This window comes from Delphinus delphis, chromosome 8 (genome assembly GCF_949987515.2).
Source record: "Delphinus delphis chromosome 8, mDelDel1.2, whole genome shotgun sequence".
Lineage (NCBI taxonomy): Eukaryota > Metazoa > Chordata > Mammalia > Artiodactyla > Delphinidae > Delphinus > Delphinus delphis.
The window spans coordinates 78135575-78161165 of NC_082690.1; the positions used below are offsets into that span (position 1 = coordinate 78135575).

At 35.8% G+C, this 25591-nt stretch overlaps 1 protein-coding gene across 2 annotated transcripts in view; it reads left to right on the top strand.

Annotated features, from left to right (window-relative positions):
* The window catches only part of LUZP2 (leucine zipper protein 2), a 448942-nt gene that overhangs the window by 192395 nt on the left and 230956 nt on the right, over window positions 1-25591 (top strand). The gene's annotated exons all lie outside the window — the stretch shown is intronic.

Sequence of the window (25591 nt, forward strand, 5' to 3'; positions counted from 1 at the left end):
GGTTGGGACTTCGCCTTCCAATGCAGGGGGTGTGGGTTCGATCCCTGGTTGGGAGCCTGGGATCCCACATACCTTGTGGCCAAAACACAAAATAAACATAAAACAGAAGCAATACTGTAACAAATTCAATAAAGACTTTAAAAATGGTCCACATCAAAAAAATCTTAAAAAAATAGTAAATATTGGGTACAGCTGATTACTGACAAATAAGCTTGCACACTGCATTCCTTTGCACCTTCATTCTTTCTGCAAGTGTAGCCATACTTATATCTGTGGTCCTCAAAAGCAGTCAGAAGGGAGGAACTAGGTATTATTGGGAGAATTTAGTTGGGTGGTCTTTCCTTGTTCACCAGCAGTGATTATATGGAGAGAAGCTCATGGATTAAATACCTGCTGTAGTGTTTGCCTCTCTCAGCCACTGGTTTATCAGATCCTTAGAACATGAAAAGTTTAAGTAAACATGAGCCAGGATTCAGTCCTACCTCTGGAAGTAGTAACAGAAATTCACTCCTCTGGCGAGAGGGTTTTCTTTTGCCCCAAGTTAACTATGATTATCATTCACTGGGATTAATCCATTTAACATTTGAATAGGCCTCTACCACTGTCTTCTAAGTGAAAGAGAAAATCAGCAGAGTGGGATTTATGAATCACTCTGAAGTCTTGAAAGGAAAAAAAAAACTGATATAAATGAATGGTGGTGATTTTATTATTCTAGAGATGCCTTTGGAGTTTTCCCTCTGCACAATCAGAGATACTATGTAAGCTTTCTTTTCCCTCTTGCTTTAGAGTCTCTCTCTGACCAGATACAACTTGCACGATAGCAGGATCTGAAACCACTTAGCATATGAGGCTTGCAAAATCAATATAATTCCTATCAGTCACAGACACCAAGCAGAAGATTCATTTCCTGCATCAAACAGAATGCAAAGCCATGGATTCCTCTACTTCTAGTGAAGTTTCTGTATAGATACAAGAAGTTAATAAAAACCTAACACATTGATTGTGTATTGACAGGGATTTTTTCTCTGTGATTAATAGTCTCACATTCCATGCCAATGCTATAGAAAGCCCTTCTGAAAACTTCTACTACTTCTAAAGTAGCCATCCTTTCTCTGGTATGGATTGTCTTAATCACAAAGGATTTCTACTACTTGAATTATCCATTAAGAATACAACCTGACCTCTCACTACCACTGAACTTAATAAATCTCTCTAGCATAAATTTATCACATGTTATTGCGATTATGTGTTTTAGACTAAGAACTCCATTAAGGCAATAACTATGCTTTAGACATTTCTGATTTTCAGACATAGCTCAAAAACTTATTTTAAAAAAAAAACCCAAAACCAAGAAAACACAGTAAGTGTGTTTTAATTAGCTTGAATGAAGAAGTAATGTTGATATTTATTGAGGGGCGGCAGGGTCAACTAAAATGGCTCCATACCTTTAAAGAACAAGCTAGAATTCCAACTATACTTAAAAATCTAGTGATAGATATTTTTCTAACTGGCCAGTTAGATAGTTAACTTCTGTCACCATGGTCATTAAGCAGCGTCCATTACATTCAAGTGGGAGCAGCAGTAAGGGAAACCTTTCCTCTGTGTGACCATTTAAACAATCTGGGGGACTTCCCTGATGACGCAGTGATTAAGAATCTGCCTGCCAATGCAGGGGACATGGGTTCAAGCCCTGGTCTGGGAAGATCCCACATGCCGCGGAGCAGCTAATCCCGTGTGCCACAACTACTGAGCCTGCGCTCTAGAGCCCTCGAGCCACAACTACTGAGCCCATATGCCACAACTACTGAAGCCCACGCACCTAGAGCCCGTGCTCCACAATAAGAGAAGCCACCACAATGAGAAGCCCATACACTGCAACGAAGGGTAGACCCCACTTGCCGCAACTACAGAAACCCCGCACACAGCAATGAAGACCCAACTCAGCCAAAAATAAAATAAATTAAAAAAAAATAAAATAAAATAAATAAATAAACAATCTAGGGCAAAATGGGACCAATATCTTTTCTCCTTGGATAAGCTCCCTGCACATCACAAACTTCTAAACTCTCTGCAGAGATGAGTGTTTCTTTCTGAACCTACCACTGGTAAAATACTTTGTAAACGTTTTGCCCCTCTTCAGCTTAAGTCACCACTGACTCCAAGAATCACTTTATATCTGGAGGTGATTTTGAAAAACAAAGTAACTAAGGATCCCAAATGACTCTCTACTTTTAGATCAGGGGTTCTTTATAAGGAGACTATGGCTTATGAACAGAAGTCTGCAGTGGCATCAGAGTATTCTTTTCCTACAAGGAGTTCATGTGCCTTTTGAAATTTTACATAAAATTTTGTCAGTTTATAAGTGTGTGGAAATTTTTCTAGGGACAGTTTTCATATTTTTGTAGGAATATCAAAGAGGCTGACAAACCCACAGAAGTTTAAGAAACACTGCTTGTGAGCTATCACAGTGGAGATAAGCATTCAAATTCTAAAGTCAGGATGTAAGGCAAAGTTACTCTTAAATTTTCCTGAATATTCCATACAGATAATATACTTTTCTCAGTTAGTCCAATAGAAATATATATTTTTTCCTTTTTCTCAGCATTGAAAAAGATTGCTGTTTCTTTGCTGGAACCTCTGATGCACCGAATGTCTTATAATTAGGACTGTGTTGTCATTGGGAAGGGGAGAGGTTGATTCTTTGAAAAAATCACATCCAGCATCGCGTACATCATGAGAGACAATGCATCTCATCTCACGCTTCTTTCAAGGCATATACTAATTAAATGACAGGCATAATTATTAGCACTATAGATTTCTCTCTCTCTCTATCTCTCTCCTATTTTAGAGAAGTTAATTGAGTATTTTGGGGAAAATACAATTAAAATATCTTCCCAAGCCGTAAAACATCTCCACAAAGATAGAAGAGAAAGAAAACTGTTTTGTTATTGAATAAGCATGTGATGTGCATCACAGGCAATCTGCTAAAAGTTTGCAAAGAGAGCAAGAACTCTCATCTTTTTATATAGCTGAGCAGATACAACCTATTACATTTTCTCAATATAAACAATAATTAGTTCTCAAATAAGAGGATTCAATAGTACTATTGGTCACACATTGCTCATCCTAAATTCACTTGGTAGTTGGGATATTCATCTGCATTACCTAATTGGCTTCATCCAAAGGAAAAATAAACTTATCACAACTCTATGACAGGAAGTAGTTTGTAACTTAAAGGGAGGTGCCTACTAAAGTTTGGTTCCTACTCTCTCACAGAAACTGGAAGATAGGGATGCTATCTTTCTTGATGATTATATTTCAAAGAAATAGTTCCCAGGTCAATTAAGAAGGACATTTTGGGGTCTTAAAGATGGCTAGTGGATTATTATAACTTTAATGAAGATTTACATATATTTCAAACAGACAGAGAAAGAACTTGAGTTTTCTAAAGTAAATGCTCTGAGTGGGAAGAAAAATGTCTTTTTCTTATTTCAACAGGAAAAATTAAGCCTCTTACTTTAAATTTCCATTTGCCCTTACACTATAAAATTAATGGTATATTCATAAATTTTTATTAATTTGTGAAATTTAAATTAATCTATTTATGTCACAGATGTGGAAACTGAGACCTAGAGAGTTACAGTGATTTTCTTGATGTTAGTGACAAGATCTGGAACTCAAATTTTGATTTTCAAATTTCATAACTAATGAATATGCTAAAACGTGCATCATGACAGTGACATTTTTCTACTCTTTATATCTTTTTTGTATCTCCCATCTGGAAAGTATTGCTCTAGTAAGGATTTTCTTTTGTAAGAACAGATATCAAAATATTCATACAATGCCTACTTAGCTGTGAGTGATGGTTGTGAGGATGGAGATATCATCCATCCACACCAAAGAAGTCATATGTCTTCTTTGGTGTGTTTATTTGTAAAAATTCAGTGATTTAAAAAATTTCTTAAATAAAACCTTTAACTTGATTTTGTTATACACATATGCATATACACATAATTTTATATAAAGGCAGCACAGTCTATTTTTTCCTTTTTCCTTTTTGCTTGCCTTTCATCACCTAAATTCCCTCTATCTGCAACCCTCCTCTGCCTCTGTTAACCCATTCCATTTCAAATTTCTGACCTTAAACTATAATTTTATGTAGCCATACACAGGCACAAATACATTCACAGGGCATTATCATGGCTAGTGTTATATACAAATATATAAATGCATCATACTCTACATTCTTTCTTTTAGGACTCAAAAATGCTTCACAGAAACCCTTCCAAGTCATCTGGCATAGCTCTAATTGTTGTATAATTGAATCTTAAAATAATGTCATGTTGTCAGAGAAAACCCAGACTGGACACTAGTTAAGAGAGAAAAACAGATTTTTTTCAGGGATTATTGTAATTGGGGAAAAAGAGATCTCAGTATAGAACAGTGCTCAATCCTGAATACAGCTTCGACAAGTAGGGATTTATAGCTATAGAGCAGGATGGGAGTAAATAGATGGTAAATTACTAAGAGGAAACATCAGGGGTAAGGGAGGATTCTGGCTAACTGAAGGCGACAGGATTCTTGCTGAAAGTAAGTCAAAGTTGTCAGGTATCACCTGGGCAATAGCGGAGGACAAGGAACTTGATCTGATATCAAAGATGATGAGATATTGAGTGGGGTGGGTTCTGGCTAAACTGATTTAGCAAGGTTCTTGCTACAACTGGCTGATGTAGGCCTGACAAGGATGGATGCCAAACTTGCTTAGCTGAGAAGAGGGCTCAGAGGAATCTGAGTGAAGTTTGGTCAGGAGAGCATCTTTGCCAGTGTATGTAACAGTTTATTCAGGTCTCATTTTATTTCCAAATATTTATCTATGATTAATGCTGCTTTAAGTTTATGCTCTTAAGGACTGGATAAATAGATTCCCAGCTGTAGGATTAGTGGGAGAAGAGTTGAATATTTTTAGTTTCAAGTAATCTTGCCAAAAGGCTTGTGATACTTCCATCTTTGACTATATTTGTATGAGAGACCCTCCTTTCCTAAAAGATAGATTTCTAGACTTCTGTACATAGGGACACAGAATGAATTCTGCCACACATCCGCAGTGGGCTTGGGTTATTCTCTTAGTTTACTTTGGCAGACCTTGAAAGAAAAAGATTATGCAAATAGGCTGGTTGAATGTTGGGTCTGATACAAAGAAAAGGAAAAGAATGGCTTCAGATAACACAGATGCCTCTTAGCAAAATAATCTGTGGCCTTTGAGCCAAAATTCAGAGGAATTCTACAGCTCTCTTGAATTTCTTGAAGGAAAGCATTGCAAATGTTTCCAAGGATATAATTCCCTGTGGTCGCCAATTTAATATCCTGACCAAGCCAAGTAAAATCACTCTTATTCAGTCTTTTTGACTATGAATAAATAAGAATCTACACTTTGGAATAGCTTTGACAGCTGTTCTGGGGGGAGGATAATTTAAATATTTCTTCTTTTTGATATATATTTGAGTTGGAAACCTGACTATATATATTCCTAAATATATCTTCCTTAGTGTTTCACAAAGCAGTAAATTTCCTATAGAAAGCATTCAAAACTCCTGAACATGGCATTCAAGGGTTTTGATAATTTGAATGTTACCAACTTTTTCAGGTTTTACCCAATAGCCCAGGAAGTACCCTATATGCAAGTTAGACTATATTACTTGCTGATTTACAATTTATATGCACTCAGCACTTTCTCATTTGCATTGTCATCACTCATATTGTTCCCTCTGCTCAGAATATCTTTTCCATTTACTGCATTTAATAATCCTATGCATCATTCAAACCCCAACACAAATATCTTTTCTTCCATTAAATTTTCCATGGTTGTTTAACCTGAAGTTGATTTCTCCTAATGACTTAGTCATATCACATTTTGCCATATGTTATCCTCATTTCCATATGTGTTCTATTTTAGCTATATATTGCAAGCCACTGGATCAGCGATGATGTATTGCTAATGTTGATAATTTTTTCAAAGATTCCTACATGTAGAAGGAACCAAGAAAATATTTACTGGGTTCATTTATTATAATGAGACTATATAATGCAATATTTTGTCATCAAATATATCTAGAGTTGAAGACTACCTACATGATATACTATCTGTGTGACCTTGGAGAAATTACTCTGCATCTCTTCTTTCTTGCATGTAAAATGGACGTATAATGTCACTTACATTTCAGGATGATTATGAGAATTAATGATATGTGTGAAATATCTGCCACATGTCTGACATATACTTGTGCATAATATTAGATATTATTTTTTTAAGAATAAATAACATGAAACTACAGTTTGGGCTGCCATAATAAATGATTCTTTATATATAGGCAGAAATGCTGCAGACAGTCTGAATGGAGGTTTATATTTCTGCAATTACTGTTGTTCTTCTTTTTTGGGGGGAAAGCAAAATTTCTTGAGATCTCATAACACTAATCCAGAGCTTTGAATTTTATGAGGTTTAAATCTAGAGGTATTCAAAAAACTCTTGTAGGATTTTTTCATTTAAAACAAAAACTAAAAAACACTTAAAATGGTGTTGAAACATTAAGACTACTCCATGATAAGTGTCATTGATTTCATTGTATTTGCATTTGGAATAAACATCCAGAAATATTGGTTATAGCAGGTCATCAAAGGAACGAAAAGAATAAGGAAAAGTTCCAAATGATGGAGACAAGTCACAGGATATGAGAGCTAGTTTGTAGAGGTTTTCACTGGCCCAATCCAGGAGAGTTTAAACATGAAATTAAATAATAACTTTTAGAAAAAAAAGGGAAGAGATACACGGTTCCAAGCACATTTTATTCTATAAAAGTTGTTGTATAATAACTCATTAAAAAATACTAAGTCTAACAATTAATTATAAAATGAAGAAATGGACAGAATAAATGATCTGCAAATTCAGAAAAGGAAGGAACTATATAGTTCTAGGAGGAGATTTCATGGAGGAAGTAAGATATGGCAATTTTTCTATCTAGATTGGCAAACAAAGAGTAGGTAAATGTACCCCAGGCTGATGTAAGAATTCCATCCAAAGCTAGAAGTGAGAATTCATTCAGCCAAACTACATTTATTAAGTACTTCACAATGTGCTAGCAAATAAAAACAATCTGGACTTAAAGAAATCATTTATTCAAAAAACTATTGCAATAAGAATGCTCTAACCATTAAATCTTCACCTTAAAGACAGAAAAGGCTTTCTTTTATAGACAGAAGTAACACAAGGCTAGAAAGAAGTGGGTATGGGGCAGTGGGGTGAGCAGGTGGTGTGATCAGACAAGTGAACAGGAAATGTTTCTTCACTGTTGGCTGATTCTCAGAAGGGATTGTTAAGCTGGGGAGAGGTGTTGTGGTGTTCCTTGTTCCAATGCTTGCTTAAGTTCCCAGTACTTGCTTAAGCTCAAAACAGGACAACCTTCAAAGGACCTTGGGGCAGGAAAGAAACCTGGTGATAATTTGATCAGATGAAGTAGCAGGCATTTTGTCCACATTGGTCAGTGGAGGCAAATATTTTGCTTAATAATCACTTATGAGACAAATAATGGGCTTTGGAGGATCTATGTTTGACTTTTTCAAAGGTTGACAAGGGGATCATCTGTGAGTCTGATCTAAGTCATATGGGAAGGATCGTTTTTGGCAGTAAGACATTTCCTAGAACACGAAGTTTGGGGTCAATTTCTTAACCACTGATAATTTCCAGGAGCACAGGGCTCAGGTACAATTTAACATTGTCAGTAGAAAATGCTGTGCTAGGCAATAGTAGTACTAGACAACATTCATGCAATCAAAAATTGCAATTTTGTGGTGAGACATATACGTACACGTAAATAATATACATAAATATACATAAAACGTACATAAATAATATACATGATGATACATACATAAATAATATACTATTAATATAAATAAATATTACATATAAATAAATATTATAATAAATTACACTGTTAATATAAGACTCTGAAGGGAGATGGAGAATAGAGAAAGAGAAGAGACTGGCTTGATGTGTGTAGAGGTTTCGTGTTGTGAAATCAAGTGTTAACACTAGAGTATGACGTTTTCTGAGGGTTTTGGCTATTAGGAAGAATTTAATATATGATTATTAGGGGGATTTATTTTAATTTCAGTTTCAGTTTATTCATACAAGTGAAAATGGACAAAAACACATTTAGGGACTTCCCTGGTGGTCCAGTGGTAAAGGATCTGCCTACCAATGCGGGAGACGCAGGTTTGGTCCCTGGTCGGGGAACTAAGATCCTACATGCCGCAGGGCAGCTAAGCCTGCATGCCACAACTACTGAACCCTCACACCTCAACTAGAGAGTCTGGGTTCCACAAACTACAGAGCCCACACACTCTAGAGCCCTCGCGCCACAACTACAGAGCCAACACGCTCTGGAGCCCATGCCCCGTAACTAGAGAGAGAAAAATTTTTTTTAATATTTTCAAGAAATTCTCTTCAGTTGCTAATTAACCAAACACAGGACACATAAGATGAAAGGAATCAGCAAAGGAAACTGAAGGAATATGAAGATAGTTTCAAGCCAGAAGGCAAGCAGCCTTGACCTTGACATAGCCCAAGGAACCACCTGTTTTGAACTATAAGTGGATCCAAATAGAACTTTAAGTTTAGAAAGTCTGATTTGAAATCAGTGTATTAAATGGATTGGAGAAGCAAATAAGAAGTCAATTAATATAGTGCTATAAATATTTAGATAATGAAGAATTGAACTGACAGTAAGATTGGGTAGTTGCAAATAACAGTGTTCAAATATTCACTAAAAGTTTCATCTTTAGTGAAATTAGACAAGTTTGTTGTCAAACAATTTTGGAGCCAGTGGAAAAACTGAAAAAAAAAAAAAGTCAAAAAAATCCCTTTGAAGGCATTGGAGAACCACCAATGCACAAGGTGGCAAGTACTCAAAGGACCAATCCCTGAGAAATGAAGTACAGGAATTAACTCAGCAATTGTGGTTACATAACAGATCATTTGCAAATATGACCATAATCATTCTTCGCCTTACATACATGCTCATTTACAATATGACTTTTAAGCTTCTCCCATCAAGAAGTAAAGTGTATTTCTTTACCTCTTGAATCTAGACTGAACTTGTTACTTGCTTTGTGACCAGTATAACATGGCAGATATGATATCTTGTGATTCCAAGATTAAACCTGAAAACATATTCCTTTACCTCTGCTGATTCTCTTAGAACCCTGATGAACTGCAATATGAGCAAGGCTGGCTAGCTTGCTGGAGGAAGAAGACATTTGGGCCAGCTGTCTTCACTGACAAACTGACATCATGTCAAGAGCAGTGCAGAGCCATTTAGTTGACCAGAGAATCACAGAAACAAGAGTAAGCCCAGCCAAGATGAAGACTGCCCAGTTGCGCTCAGACCAAATTGCTGACACTTAGAATCATGAACAAAATGAATGACAATGGACAAATTCCTAAAACTAATGTGTCTTCCTAATATTGACACAGGGACAGTTAGGATATCTGAATAGTTAAGAATATGTTAAATCACTGAATCTGTGAATACCTTCCTACAAAGGATACTGCAGACCATGATTATACATATCGATTCTACTAATTTAGGGTAGAAATATTACCAATCATACAAAAATTCTTTCAGATAATAGGAGAAGAGGGAATACTTCCCAATTTGTTTCATGAACTAAACATAACCTGTATCCCAAGCTTTGTAAGGATATAATGAGAAAGGAAATTTACAAGTGAATTTCTCCCATGAGAATAAATGGAAAAATCCTAAACAAGATATTAGCAATCTCACAGAATTATATATAATAAAGAATTAATTTCAATAATGAGAAATTGACTTAATACAATCATTAATTATACACATAAGATGCATATAATTCAGCATATTAATAGTATAAAAGAAAAAATGTAATTCAGCATATTAATAGTATAAAAGAAAAAATGTGTATGATCATCTCAACAAATGCATTCATGAGACAAGTTTTTGATGTGATACTGCTACGTTACAAATTACTCCAAAAGCTTAATGGGTTACAATAATACTAATTTTTCAAACTCAGGTTGAAGAGTGACTGAGGTGATTTCTGCTTCAGAATATGAATCAAATTCATGTTTTTTCTACTTTTTTTTTTTTTTTTTCTGAAGAATCCTGAAATGGCAGTAGTTATCTGGGGGAATTTCTTCTTGTAGCCATTAGTAGGAAAACAAGAGGCTAAACAAAATCAAACAATATTTAAAGTCTTTGATGTGTCATGTCCACTAACATTCCATGGGAGTGTTACATGACCAACCGAGTGGTGTTGGAATGTTTATTCTGCCTACATTTGCAACACGGCAAAGGTAGGGAGGAATGAAAGAATTATGAGTAAATAATAACATGTACAGTAATGAAAAGAAAACCCCACTCATTTGACAGCATTCAAATTCAATTTACAACTAAAACAGAACAGATTAAGAAACCAAAAATAAAAGGGAACTTTTTACTGTTCAGTAAAAAGTCAAAATCAGTAACAATCAGTAAAAAAAAAAAACTGATTGCTTTTAAAAAGTGAATAAAAAGGCTTATAGGAAATACCATATTTGTGATATTGAAATGCTTTCCCCTGCCATCTGAAATAAGAAAAGGATGTCTGTATACCTGCAATCTGGTATAAGAAAAGGATATTTATATTGCCAATTCTACTGAACATCGTAGAAAAGGTTCTTGGTTCTGATAACAAAATAAGATAAAGAACTTAGTAAATGATTTAAGAATTGAAAAAAAAAATAAAGAGAAACTATCATTTTTTATAGACAATATGATTATTTGTGTAGAAAATACAAAAGATTCTACAAATAATTTTTTAGATTGAGTTTGCTGAAAGCAAAATCATATACAAAAATCCATTTTTAAATCCATCCAAAATGGCCTGAGAAAAATCATTTCCAACAAGATAAAATTGGAAATGAATGTCTAAAAGGGAACGCATTTATAATCAGATAAAAAAATCAAATATCTAGCTATTAATCCAAGTGGTACAAGACTTGTACACAGAACACTATAAAATGTTGAGAGAATATTTTAAAATCTTTAAATAAATAAATGAAATGTGGGTAAAGCGGAAAATTTAGTATTTTTAAAATGTCAATACACAAACATCTTATTAGTACTGACAGTTATTTTGTTGTTGTTGAAATTGACAAACCAAAAGGTATATGGTAATGCCGGGGCCATGAGGGGTGAGAGAATCTTGAAGAAAAAGATAAAATTCAAGTTTTCAGATTACGGGATATCTACATTTCACAATTTTATAAACTGTATTATTTGAGACGATGGCATTAACAAAAGGATAGACGAATAGAAAAATTTGATGGATTAAATAATATAGGAACAGGCACTTTTTAATTTAGAAAATGAATTTATGAAAAAATGGCATTGCAAAATACAGGGAAGTAATTATATGTCTAATAAATGGTGCTGAGTTATTTGTATATACATATGAAAATAAATGTATTTTGACCCTTAAGTCATTCAATACAAAAAATTTCAGGTGGATTGCAGACCTAAAATGTGAAGAGTTAAATGAATAATTTAACTAATTATTCAATAATTAAGCTTCTAGAAATAACATAGTAAGTAAGGCTACATTTCTTAATTTGGGTATAAAAGAGACAACTCCTAATATAAAAGGTTAATAATTTGGTCTATATTTGTATTATCAATACAAATATATTTGTACTCATCAAAAGACACCATTAAGAAATTGAGATTTCAAGCAGCAAAGTAGGGAATTTTTTCAATACATTTAACCAACAAACATCTCCTATTTGGAATATATAAATACCTCCTATGAATCAGTATTAAGCAATGGACAAACTAATGGGAAAAAGGCAAAAGGCATGAACAAGCATTTTATAAAAGAAAAATATGCAAATATTATCTTTAGTAAAGTGCTCACTTTATGAATCAACAGTAAAATGCAAATTATAGCTAAATTGAGATACTATTACACAACTACTAGAGTGACTGAAGTAAAAAAAAAATACTGACAATACTAGTATTAATAAGAGTGTGAAATGGACTTCTCCACTTCTACTCTATAGCAGTTTGGAGAGTTCTTTGGCAGTATTTACTAAAGTTGTACAAAGGTATACTCTATAATAGAGCAATTCCATTCTTAGATATATACCCAGCATACATGTATTTATATGTTAAATACAAGGCATATAAAATATTAATAGCAGCATTATTTGCAACAGTCAAAAACTGGAAAAAACAAAGCACAAGTGTCTGTCAACACTAGAATACATTACAGCATAATTATTTACTACTGTACCAAGTAGAAATAAAAAATAACAAACTATTTCTCTACAGAAATTTCATGTTATATAAAACAAGTCAATCACAAAAGACATTCAGTATAATTGTATAAATTTGAAACATAGGCAAATGATTATAAAATAATAGAAGTCAGAATGTTAGCTCTATTTGGGGAGAGCTTTTGAAAATACACTTTGGGTATTTTCAAAAGTGTATTTTCTGTTTGTAAATTTTTTTGTCATGGGATTGTGCATTTTTTTCTGCATGAATGTTATAACTCAATAGAAATTTTATTTTAAAAAATGGGCTGAGAAAAATGGTATCACCTGAAAATTACAGTAAACAGTTGCATACATTTTGCTCAGTGGTGGAGCATAATTAATACATCTATTTTAAAGTCAAGCACAAGATAAAAGACATATCATCATTTTCTCTATTCAACCTTGTTTTGGAGGTCTTAGCCAGTACAATTAGCAAAGAAAAAAAATAAATGTTGTAACTGTTAGAAAAAAGTGTTGTCTACTTAAAAAAGCCAAACAAATAAATTGAGTAATGGTAGAACTAAGTTTGTTTAATAAGATATCCAGAATCAAGATCAACATATAAAGTCAATAGCTTTAAAAGAAGCTGGCAATATTCGTTTCGACAATTGAATGGAAAAATCCATCCACAATAACAGCAATAGGTCTAACAAGAAATGAATAAGAACTCTATGAAATAACTGTAAAACATTACTGAATTGTATAAAATAACTAGAACAATATATGAGACACTGTATGTTTCTGGACCAGAAGATGCCTTATTGTTATCTAGTTCCCTAAATATAACTATAATATGAATGAGATTTTAATTAAATTCCCTGTTGGAGTTTTTTGAGAAATTGACAAGCTGATTCTAAAATTCACTGAGAAGAAACAAATACAGAAAAATATTTCAGTAAAACTATGAATAAAAACAGTACGGTAAAATCTAGGAAATATCAAAATATAGTGCACAGTTTCAGTAACTAAACCATGATATGGCTCTGAGACAAATTCATCTATAGATCAGAATAGAGAATTGAAAACATACAGTAAAAAGGAATTTGATACATAAGAAAAATGTCATTTCAAAATCAGTGATGAAAGGATTGTCCCAATTATGCTAAAACAATTGGCTATCCACATCTAAGTTATATTCCTACCTTTTACCATATGTATAAAACATATTCCAAAATTAATTTGGTAGTTTAGCACCAATAACAATTAATGCATTTTCATAAGCATACACAAACTTTTAAAGGATAATATTGGGATGGAGAAGATCCACCTGTGCAAGAACAATTCAGATGCCATAAAGGAAAATATTTATCTAGAAATATATTTCAAAAACTGTAGGGGATGATAAATTGAAATACCAATAACAGATTTGGAAAATGTTTTCCATATATCAGTAATAACGACTAAAACCCGTACTGGACCCAGACAGTCTATAAATCAATATGTTAGATAACTGTTATGGATGGAATTGTGTCCCCCCCAAAATTCATATATTGAAGTCCTAACCCATCATATGTGACATCATTTGGAGATGGGTGTTTGCAGAATTTATGAAGTTAACATGAGGTCACTGGAGTGGGCTCTAAATCAATATGACTGGTGTCCTTATAAAAAAGGAAAATTTGGACATGGAGTCGCACATAGAAGACAATGTGAAGAGACATAGAGGGAAGACAGCCATCTGCAAGCCAAGGGGACAGCCCTAGAACAGATCCTTCCTTCACAGCCCTCATAAGAAGCTAACTCTACCAACAACTTGATTTTGGATTTCTAGACTCTAGAATTGTGAGACAAAAAATTCTGTTGCTTGAGTCACCCATCCTGTGGTATCTTATTATAGCAGCCCCAGAAAATTAATAACAATAACTAATCCAAAATTTAAATAGGTAAAATGGCCTAGACAGATAACTTATAGAGGAAGAAATACAAGTGCTGATTAAAGTAATGAAAATATAATCAGTCTTTCTATGGAAGTGATTGGAAATTATATCAGAAAGAAGATATCATTGTTCGCCCATGCCATCAAGAAATATTATATAAAGAGAGGGAGGACAATTTCCAGTTCAGGTGAAAGTGTTGAGAAGAATATCAGAATACACTGTACTGATAAGAGAAGTACAGACTAGCCTAGTTTACAGGAAGACAATTTACTGTCGCCTATCAGAATTAACGTGTCAACTTTAGAGTGAAATATTTCCACTTCTGGGAACATATGTCATAGAAAATTTTAGGGAAAATATTTTTTACCCATTTACATGGACCTCATTACTTTTCAAGAAAGAAAGAAAAAATGAAAACAAATTAAATGTCCAGTGGTGAAATATACTACAGTATGGGCATAATGGATTTTAATATGGGTAGACATGGAAAGAGCTCCAAGACAGCTGCAAAACATGACTGCATGAGGGTCATATTTTTTGTTTTTTTTTACGGGGGAGAAAACATGTATTGGAAGATAAACATGCACTCATTTGTAAGTGTAAGAAGATCTGATAAGATGCTAACCAATGCTTCTGTCAAGGTAGTTTACTTCTACAGGGTAACTGATTTCCCCTTTCATAAGGTCTTTGAATGATTGAATCTAGAGTGGTGCTATTAACACTTTCGGCTATATTTTTCTGATAAATGATTTCTTTATGGTTCTTAGTGTATTTGCCAGAAAATAAAGGAATTAAAATTGTTTTTCCTTTCCTCATGAAGTTATTTGAATGCCAGATATGAGAATGAAATTAAAAGATAATTATAAATAATTATAAAGGAAATGCTATTCATAATTTTGTTTAGTGGCAAATAATAAATGGCAAATAAATCCAAATACTGAAAACTTATATATGCAACAGTGATGGAAGAAATCACACAGATTAAGTTCTGTGATGGGCACAGTGAACTTTTATCTATAAAGAAGTCCTAGCCAATCAGTATGTTCTTAACAGTATAAAGGCAAGGACAGTGGACGCTGGAGACTGACTGATACACTTCCTTGATATGTTCTTGGAAATTATTATTCCTATGACTCAATTTCTTCAGCGGTAAAGTGGAATTAATACTAGTGTTTATTAATACTAGTGTTTATCTCATAGAGTTGTTCTGAAGATTAGATGAGTGAATCAATATATGTAAGACCACCTTGCATATAATACATTGTCAGTGCTTGTAATCTAGCACTGTGATTTATTATGGTCACTTAAGATAATTTTAGAGATGTGTTTTTGTCACAAATATTCAGGAAAAAATAATCATGTCATGAAGTAAGGTTGTATAATTAGAAGTAGATGACGATGTGCCTTGCTGTTCATTATTTGACTTTGCTAGTAAGTCTGAAAGGAAACCTGGGGCATTAATAACTATCTTATTACTGGCTGATTACTGTTCATCAGTGAAAATCTCAAGGCCAGGGAGAAATATTGAGGTTCTTGCAGTGGAGCATTCCAATTTCCTTCAAACAAGAGGACTATGAAGTGTGAAAAATGAGAAAAGGCAAAGAATTGTAATAGAAACCTATTGCAGATGACGTGCATTTATTAATCATGACTAAGGCCATTGGTAGACCCAGTTACTTTGTAATTCTGCAGAAAGACTGTAAATTCATCAAATTTCTCAGTCATAAATACTTTATACTTTTAAAAATGAGTTATCTACTGTGGGTTCAAAGACTTACATAAGTTGCTGCAACTAACACATAACAATCTGTGTGAGGTCGTGTAGCATTGCATTTTACAGACAAAGAAACTAAAGATGAGAGAATTTGAGCTATTTTCCTACAAGTTTAGTGTTGAACTTGTCAACCCAACTTTGACTAAAAAGCTGTTCATACAATGGATTCTCTCTCAGTGAAGGGCTGTGTTTAACTGTTGCCTAAACCAGAGACATGGCAACATTAATAACTAACTCCTTCCCACTCTTTCCCTATAACACACACACACATACAAAATAAAAAAAAAATAATTATACATTATTGATTCAGTTTTGTATGTTTTGCTGAAATCAAGCCAAGCTTCCCTGTCTCTACTGCTTCTAAACTAATTTAGGCCACCACAGTCTTTTCCGTGGCTTATTTCAGTGGTAACTGCCTTAACAGTCTCCTTTTTTCTAGATTTTTCCATCCTCCAGTGCATTTCCCAGTCTTTAGCCAGGGAAATCTTTGCAAAACATAAAACTGACCATGTCACTCCCTGCTTAAAACCTTTCAATTGCTTCCCCTTGATTCCTTTTTCTTTTCCCTTTATTTTTATAGATAAGTTTATGTGTGTCATTTTTTTTTTAACTTTTTATTTTATATTGGAGTATAGCCAATTAACAATGTTGTGATAGTTTCAGGCGCACAGCAAAGCAACTCAGCCATACATATACATGTATCCTTTCTCCCCCAAACTCCCCTCCCATCCAGGCTGCCACATAACACTGAGCAGAATTCCCTGTGCTATACAGTAGGCCCTTGTTGGTTATCCATTTTAAATACAGCAGTGTGTGCATGTCGATTCCAAACTCCCTAACTATCCCTTCCCCCCACCCTTTCCCCCGGGAACCAAAAGTTCGTTCTCTAAGTCTGTGAGTCTGTTTCTATTTTGTAAATAAGTTTCTTTGTATCATTTCTTTTTAGATTCCGTATATAAGGGATATCATACGATACCTCTCTTTCTGTCTGACTTACTTCATTCAGTATGATAATCTCTAGGTCCATCCAAGTTGCTGCAAATGGCATTATTTCATTCTTTTAAATGGCTGAGTAATGTTCCATTGTATATATGTACCATATCTTCTTTATCCAGTCCTCTGTTGATGGACATTTAGATTGCTTCCATGTCCTCCCCTTGTTTTCCAAGCAATGCCCATACTCCTAATCATCATTTAAGAGTTTTGCATACTTTTGCTCATGCTCTCCATATCCTCATTTTAGCAGCAAATCTCTCTACCCCCATTTTCTACTCCAAACCTGCTGACATTTATGCACTTATTTTTTAATTCAGTAAGCTCATTTTCATTAGTATTTACATGTGCTTTCCCCCTTTCATATAGGTAAATTCTATTTATCTTTCAAAATGCGTATATTTTGTATTACTTTTACCAGGAATTCTTCTCTGGATTTGTGATTCTAATCTCTAATCACCTGTGTGTACCAATTAATCATTTTTTTTTTTACATCTTTATTGGAGTATAATTGCTTTATAACAAAGTGAATCAGTTATACATATACATATGTTCCCATATCTCTTCCCTCTTGAGTCTCCCTCCCTCCCACCACCCCCATCCCACCCCTCTAGGTGGTCACAAAGCACCAAGCTGATCTCCCTGTGCTATGTGGCTGCTTCCCACTAGCTATCTATTTTACGTTTGGTACTGTATATATGTCCATGCCACTCTCTCACCTTGTCACAGCTTACCCTTCACCCTCCCCATATCCTCAAGTCCATTCTCTAGTAGGTCTGTGTCTTTCTTCTTGTCTTACCCTTAGGTTCTTCATGACATTTTTTTTTCCTTAAATTCCATATATATGTGTTAGCATACGGTATTTGTCTTTCTCTTTCTAACTTACCTCATTCTGTATGACAGACTCTAGGTCCATCCACCTCATTACAATAGCTCATTTTTTTTTCAAGTGATTTCTAAAGGAATGATTTATTCTAACTTCCACTTTTTTTTTTTTAACATTTTGATTGGGGTATAATTGCTTTACAATGGTGTGTTCGTTTCTGCTTTATAACAAAGTGAATCGGTTATACATATACATATGTTCCCATATATCTTCCCTCTTGCGTCTCCCTCCCTCCCACCCTCCCTATCCCACCACTCCAGGCGGTCACAAAGCACCGAGCCGATATCCCTGTGCCATGCGGCTGCTTCCCACTAGCTATCTACCTTACGTTTGTTAGTGTGTATATGTCCATGAGTCTCTCTCACCCTGTCACAGCTCACCCTTCCCCCTCCCTATATCCTCAAGTCCATTCTCCGTTAGGTCTGTGTCTTTATTCCTGTCTTACCCCTAGGTTCTTCATGACATTTTTTTTTCTTCTTAAATTCCAGATATATGTGTTAGCATACGGTATTTGTCCTTTCCTTTCTGACTTACTTCACTCTGTATGACAGACTCTAGGTCTATCCACCTCATTACAAATAGCTCAATTTTGTTTCTTTTTATGGCTGAGTAATATTCCATTGTATATATGTGCCACATCTTCTTTATCCATTCATCTGATGATGGGCACTTAGGTTGTTTCCATCTCTGGGCTATTGTAAATAGAGCTGCAATGAACATTTTGGTACGTGACTCTTTATGAATTTTGGTTTTCTCAGGGCATATGCCCAGCAGTGGGATTGCCGGGTCATATGGTAGTTCTATTTGTAGTTTTTTAAGGAACCTCCATACTGTTCTCCATAGTGGCTGAACCAATTCACATTCCCACCAGCAGTGCAAGAGTGTTCCCTTTTCTCCACACCCTCTCCAGCATTTATTGTTTCTAGATTTTTTGATGATGGCCATTCTGACTGGTGTGAGATGATATCTCATTGTAGTTTTGATTTGCATTTCCCTAATGATGTTGAGCATTCTTTCATGTGTTTGTTGGCAGTCTGTATATCTTCTTTGGAGAAATGTCTATTTAGGTCTTCTGCCCATTTTTGGATTGCGTTGTTTGTTTTTTTGTTATTGAGCTGCATGAGCTGCTTGTAAATTTTGGAGATTAATCCTTTGTCAGTTGCTTCATTTGCAAATATTTTCTCCCATTCTGAGCGTTGTCTTTTGGTCTTGTTTATGGTTTCCTTTGCTGTGCAAAAGCTTTGAAGTTTCATTAGGTCCCATTTGTTCATTTTTGTTTTTATTTCCATTACTCTAGGAGGTGGGTCAGAAAGGATCTTGCTGTGATTTATGTCATAGAGTGTTCTGCCTATGTTTTCCTCTAAGAGTTTGATAGTTTCTGGCCTTACATTTAGGTCTTTAATCCATTTTGAGCTTATTTTTGTGTATGGTGTTAGGGAGTGATCTAATCTCATACTTTTACATGTATCTGTCCAGTTTTCCCAGCACCACTTATTGAAGAGGCTGTCCTTTCTCCACTGTACATTCCTGCCACCTTTATCAAAAACAAGGTGTCCATATGTGTGTGGGTTATCTCTGGGCTTTCTATCCTGTTCCATTGATCTATATTTCTGTTTTTGTGCCAATACCATAGTGTCTTGATTACTGTAGCTTTGTATAGTCTAAAGTCAGGGAGCCTGATTCCTCCACCTCCTTTTTCCGTTCTCAAGATTGCTTTGGCTATTCGGGGTCTTTTGTGTTTCCATACAAGTTGTGAAATTTTTTGTTCTAGTTTTGTGAAAATGCCAGTGGTAGTTTGATAGGGTTTGCATTGAATCTATAGATTGCTTTGGGTAGTAGAGTCATTTTCACAATGTTGATTCTTCCAATCCAAGAACATGGTATATCTCTCCATCTGTTTGTATCGTCTTTAATTTCTTTCATCAGTGTCTTATAATTTTCTGCATACAGGTCTTTTGTCTTCTTAGGTAGGTTTATTCCTAGATATTTTATTCTTTTTGTTGCAATGGTAAATGGGAGTGTTTTCTTATTTTCAATTTCAGATTTTTCATCATTAGTGTATAGGAATGCCAGAGATTTCTGTGCATTAATTTTGTATCCTGCTACTTTGCCAAATTCATTGATTAGCTCTAGTAGTTTTCTGGTAGCATCTTCAGGATTCTCTATGTATGGTATCATGTCATCTGCAAACAGTGACAGCTTTACGTCTTCTTTTCTGATTTGGATTCCTTTTATTTCCTTTTCTTCTCTGATTGCTGTGGCTAAAACTTCCAAAACTATGTTAAATAAGAGTGGTGAGAGTGGGCAACCTTGTCTTGTTCCTGATCTTAGTGGAAATGCTTTCAGTTTTTCACCATTGAGGATGATGTTGGCTGTGGGTATGTCATATATGGCCTTTATTATGTTGAGGAAAGTTCCCTCTATGCCTACTTTCTGGAGGGTTTTTATCATAAATGGGTGTTGAATTTTGTCAAAAGCTTTCTCTGCATCTATTGAGATGATCATATGGTTTTTCTCCTTCAATTTGTTAATATGGTTTATCACATTGATAGATTTGTATATATTGAAGAATCCTTGCATTCCTGGAATAAACCCCACTTGATCATGGTGTATGATCCTTTTAATGTGCTGTTGGATTCTGTTTGCTAGTATTTTGTTGAGGATTTTTGCATCTATGTTCATCAGTGATATTGGCCTGTAGTTTACTTTCTTTGTGACATCCTTGTCTGATTTTGGTATCAAGGTGATGGTGGCCTCGTAGAAGGAATTTGGGAGTGTTCCTCCCTCTGCTATATTTTGGAAGCGTTTGAGAAGGATAGGTGTTAGCGCTTCCCTAAATGTTTGATAGAATTCGCCTGTGAAGCCACCTGGTCCTTGGCTTTTGTTTGTTGGAAGATTTTTAATCACAGTTTCAATTTCAGTGCTTGTGATGGGTCTGTTCCTATTTTCTATTTCTTCCTGATTCAGTCTTGGCAGGTTGTGCATTTCTAAGAATTTGTCCATTTCTTTCAGATTATCCATTTTATTGGCATAGAGTTGCTTGTAGTAATCTCTCATGATCTTTTGTATTTCTGCAGTGTCAGTTGTTACTTCTCCTTTTTCATTTCTAATTCTATTGATTTGAGTCATCTCCCTTTTTTTCTTGATGAGTCTGGCTAGTGGTTTATCTATTTTTTTTATCTTCTCAAAGAACCAGCATTTAGTTTTATTGATCTTTGCTATTGTTTCCTTCATTTCTTTTTCATTTATTTCTGATCTGATTTTTATGATTCCTTTCCTTCTGCTAGCTTTGGGGTTTTTTTGTTCTTCTTTCTCTAATTGCTTGAGTTGCAAGGATATGTTGTTTATTCGAGATGTTTCCTGCTTCTTAAGGTGGGCTTGTATTGCTATAAACTTCCCCCTTAGAACTGCTTTTGCTGCATCCCATAGGTTTTGGGTCGTCGTGTCTCCATTGTCATTTGTTTCTAGGTACTTTTTTATTTCCTCTTTGATTTCTTCAGTGATCACTTCATTATTAAGTAGTGTATTGTTTAGCCTCCATGTGTTTGTATTTTTTACAGATCTTTTCCTGTAATTGACATCTAGTCTCATGGCGTTGTGGTTGGAAACGATACTTGATACAATTACAATTTTCTTAAATTTACCAAGGCTTGATTTGTGACCCAAGATGTGATTTATCCTGGAGAATGTTCCATGAGCACTTGAGAAAAATGTGTATTCTGTTGTTTTTGGATGGAGTGTCCTATAAATATCAATTAAGTCCATCTTATTTAATGTATCATTTAAAGCTTGTGTTTCCTTATTGATTTTCATTTTGGATGATCTGTCCATGGGTGAAAGTGGGGTGTTAAAGTCCACTACTATGAATGTGTTACTGTCGATTTCCCCTTTTATGGCTGCTAGTATTTGCCTTATGTATTGAGGTGCTTCTATGTGGGTGCATAAATATTTACAATTGTTATATCTTCTTCTTGGATTGATCCCTTGATCATTATGTAGTGTCCTTCTTGTCTCTTCTAATAGTCCTTATTTTAAAATCTATTTTGTCTGATATGAGAATTGCTACTGCAGCTTTCTTTTGGTTTCCATTTGCATGGAATATCTTTTTCCATCCCCTTACTTTCAGTGTGTATGTGTCTCTAGGTCTTAAATGGGTCTCTTGTAGACAGCATATATAAGGGTCTTGTTTTTGTATCCATTCAGCCAATCTGTGTCTTTGGTGGGAGCATTTAGTCCATTTACATTTAAGGTAATTATCAATATGTATGTTCCTATTCCCATTTTCTAAATTGTTTTGGGTTTGTTATTATTGGTCTTTTCCTTCTCTTGTGTTTCTTGTCTAGAGAAGTTCCTTTAGCATTTGTTGTAAAGCTGGTTTGGTGGTGCTGAAGTCTCTCAGCTTTTGCTTGTCTGTAAAGGTTTTAATTTCTCCATCATATCTGAATGAGATCCTTGCTGGGTAGAGTAGTCTTGGTTGCAGGTTTTTCTCCTTCATCACTTTCAGTATGTCCTGCCACTCCCTTCTGGCTTGTAGGGTTTCTGCTGAGAGATCAGCTGTTAACCTTATGGGGATTCCCTTGTGTTTTATTTGTTGTTTTTCCCTTGCTGCTTTTAATATGCTTTCTTTGTATTTAATTTTTGACATTTTGATTAATATGTGTCTTGGTGTATTTCTCCTTGGATTAATCTGTATGGGACTCTCTGTGCTTCCTGGACTTGCTTAACTATTTCCTTTCCCATATTAGGGAATTTTTCAACTATAATCTCTTCATATATTTTCTCAGTCCCTTTCTTTTTCTCTTCTTCTTCTGGAACCCCTATAATTCGAATTTTGGTGCATTTAATGTTGTCCCAGAGGTCTCTGAGACTGTCCTCAGTTCTTTTCTTTCTTTTTTTCTTTATTCTGCTCTGCAGTAGTTATTTCCACTATTTTATCTTGCAGGTCACTTATCCGTTCTTCTGCCTCAGTTATTCTGCTATTGATCCCATCTAGAGTACTTTTAATTTCATTTATTGTGTTGTTCATCGTTGCTTGTTTCATCTTTATTTCTTCTAGGTCCTTGTTAACTGTTTCTTGCATTTTGTCCATTCTATTTCCAAGATTTCGGATCATCCTTACTATCATTATTCTGAATTCTTTTTCAGGTAGACTGCCTATTTCCTCTTCATTTGTTAGGTCTGGTGCATTTTGATCTTGCTCCTTTATCTGCTGTGTGTTTTTCTGTCTTCTCATTTTGCTTATCTTACTGTGTTTGGGGTCTTCTTTTTGCAGGCTGCAGGTTTGTAGTTCCCGCTGTTTTTGATGTCTGTCTCCAGTGGCTAAGGTTGGTTCAGTGGGTTGTGTAGGCTTCCTGGTGGAGGGGACTAGTGCCTGTGTTGTGGTGGATGAGGCTGGGTCTTGTCTCTCTAGTGGGCAGGTTCACGTCTGGTGGTGTGTTTTGGGGAGTCTGTGGCCTTATTATGATTTTAGGCAGCCTCTCTGCTAATGGGTGGGGTTGTGTTCCTGTTTTGCTAGTTGTTTGGCATAGGTTGTCCAGCACTGTAGCTTGCTCGTCGTTGAGTGAAGCTGGGTGCTGGTGTTAAGATGGAGGTCTCTGGGAGATTTTCGCCCTTTGATATTATGTGGAGCTGGGAGGTCTCTCGTTGACCAGTGTCCTGTAGTTGGCTCTCCTACCTCAGAGGCAGAGCCCTGACTCCTGGCTGGAGCACCAAGAGCCTTTCATCCACACAGCTCAGAATAAAAGGAAGAAAAAGTAGAGAGAATTAGTAGAAGTATGAGGAAAGGAAGGAAGGAAGGAAGGAAGGAAGGAAGGAAGGAAGGAAGGAAGAAAGAAAGAAAGAAAGAAAGAAAGAAAGAAAGAGAGAGAGAAGCAAAGAAGGAAAGAAAGGAGGGAGGGAGGAAGGAAGGAAGGAGGGAAAGAAGGAAAAAAGACAGAAAGAAAGAAGATACAGTAAAATAAAAGTATAATAAAGTTATTGAATTAAAAATACTTATTTAGAAAAAAATAAAAGGGACGGATAGAACCTTAGGACAAATGTTGGAAGCAAAGCTATACAGACAAAATCTTACACAGAAGCATACACATACACCCTCACAAAAAGAGGTAAAGGGGAAAAACATCATAAATCTTGCTCTCAGAGACCACCTCCTCATTTTGGGATGATTCGTTGTCTAAAGGATGGAAGGAAGGAAGGAAAGAAAGGAAGGAAGGAAGAAAGAAAGAAAGAAAGAAAGAAAGAAAGAAAGAAAGAAAGAAAGAAAGAAAGAAAGAATAATAAAGTTATTTAATTATTAAGAAAAAAATTTTAAAAAAAACCATGGACAGATAGAACCCTAGGGTAAATGGTGGAAGCAAAACTATACAGACAAGATCTCACACAGAAGCATACACATACACATTCACAAAAAGAGGAAAAGGGGAAAAAATCATAGATCTTGCTCTCGAAGCCCACCTCCCTCCTCAATTTGGGATGACTCGTCTATTCATGTATTCCACAGATGCAGGGTACATCAAGTTGATTGTGGATCTTTAATCCGCTGCCTCTGAGGCTGCTGGGAGAGATTTCCCTTTCTCTTCTTTGTTCTCACAGCTCACAGGGGCTCAGCTTTGAATTTGGCCCTGCCTCTGCGTGTAGGTCGCTGTAGGGCGTCTGTTTTTTTGCTCAGGCAGGACGGGGTTAAAGGAGCCGCTGATTCGGGGGCTCTGGCGCACTCAGGCCGGGGGTGGGGGTGTGGAGGGAGGGGCACTGCGTGCGGGGCGGGCCTGCGGCGGCAGAGGCGGCGTGACGTTGCACCAACCTGAGGCCCGCGGTGCGTTCTTCCGGGGAAGTTGTCCCTGGATTCCGGGACCCTGGCAGTGGCGGGCTGCACAGGCTCCGCGGAAGATGGGTGTGGATAGTTACCTGTGCTCGCACACAGGCCCCTTGGTGGCGGCAGCAGCAGCCTTAGCGTCTCCTGCCCGTCTCTGGGGTCCGCGCTTTTAGCCGCGGCTCGCGCCCATCTCTGGAGTTCCTTTAAGCAGAGCTCTTAAACCCCTCTCCTCGCGCACCAGGAAACAGAGAGGTAAGAAAAAGTCTCTTGCCTCTTCGGCAGGTGCAGACTTTTCCCCGGACTCCCTCCCGGCTAGCCGTGGTGCACTAACCCCTTCAGGCTACGTTCAAGCCGCCAACCCCACACTGACAACTGTTTCCTTGTCTACATTCTTCCCCCACACGTGCACACTTGCTATAATATATATAAATACACACACACACACAAATATACACACTATTTGTTCATTCATTCCTTAAGTAGGATCTTAGGGTAGTAACTTTTCTGAGCCCAGTCTTTTATATCGGCAAAATTAGAATTACAATACCTGTCTTATTATCTTGCAAAGTCCATACGAGAAAAATGGGAAAAAATGTACATATATATGTATGATAATAAGTGTTTCCTTCCTTGTAATAGAGAACAAGTCTGTTCAAATTTCACTGTAATTACTGTAGTTATTGACTGATTTTTAGAGGTATTTTCTTTAATAGCAATAGAGATTTTGAAAGGGATGCCTTTTCAGTGCACTTCATTCCCTACAAACCAAGGGCGAAGCAAAGCCCCTCCATTCTGCTCTGGTTCCACCCCCAAGTTTGTCCCCCCAGTGTCAGAACCTGTCTATATCTCTGATCTACCT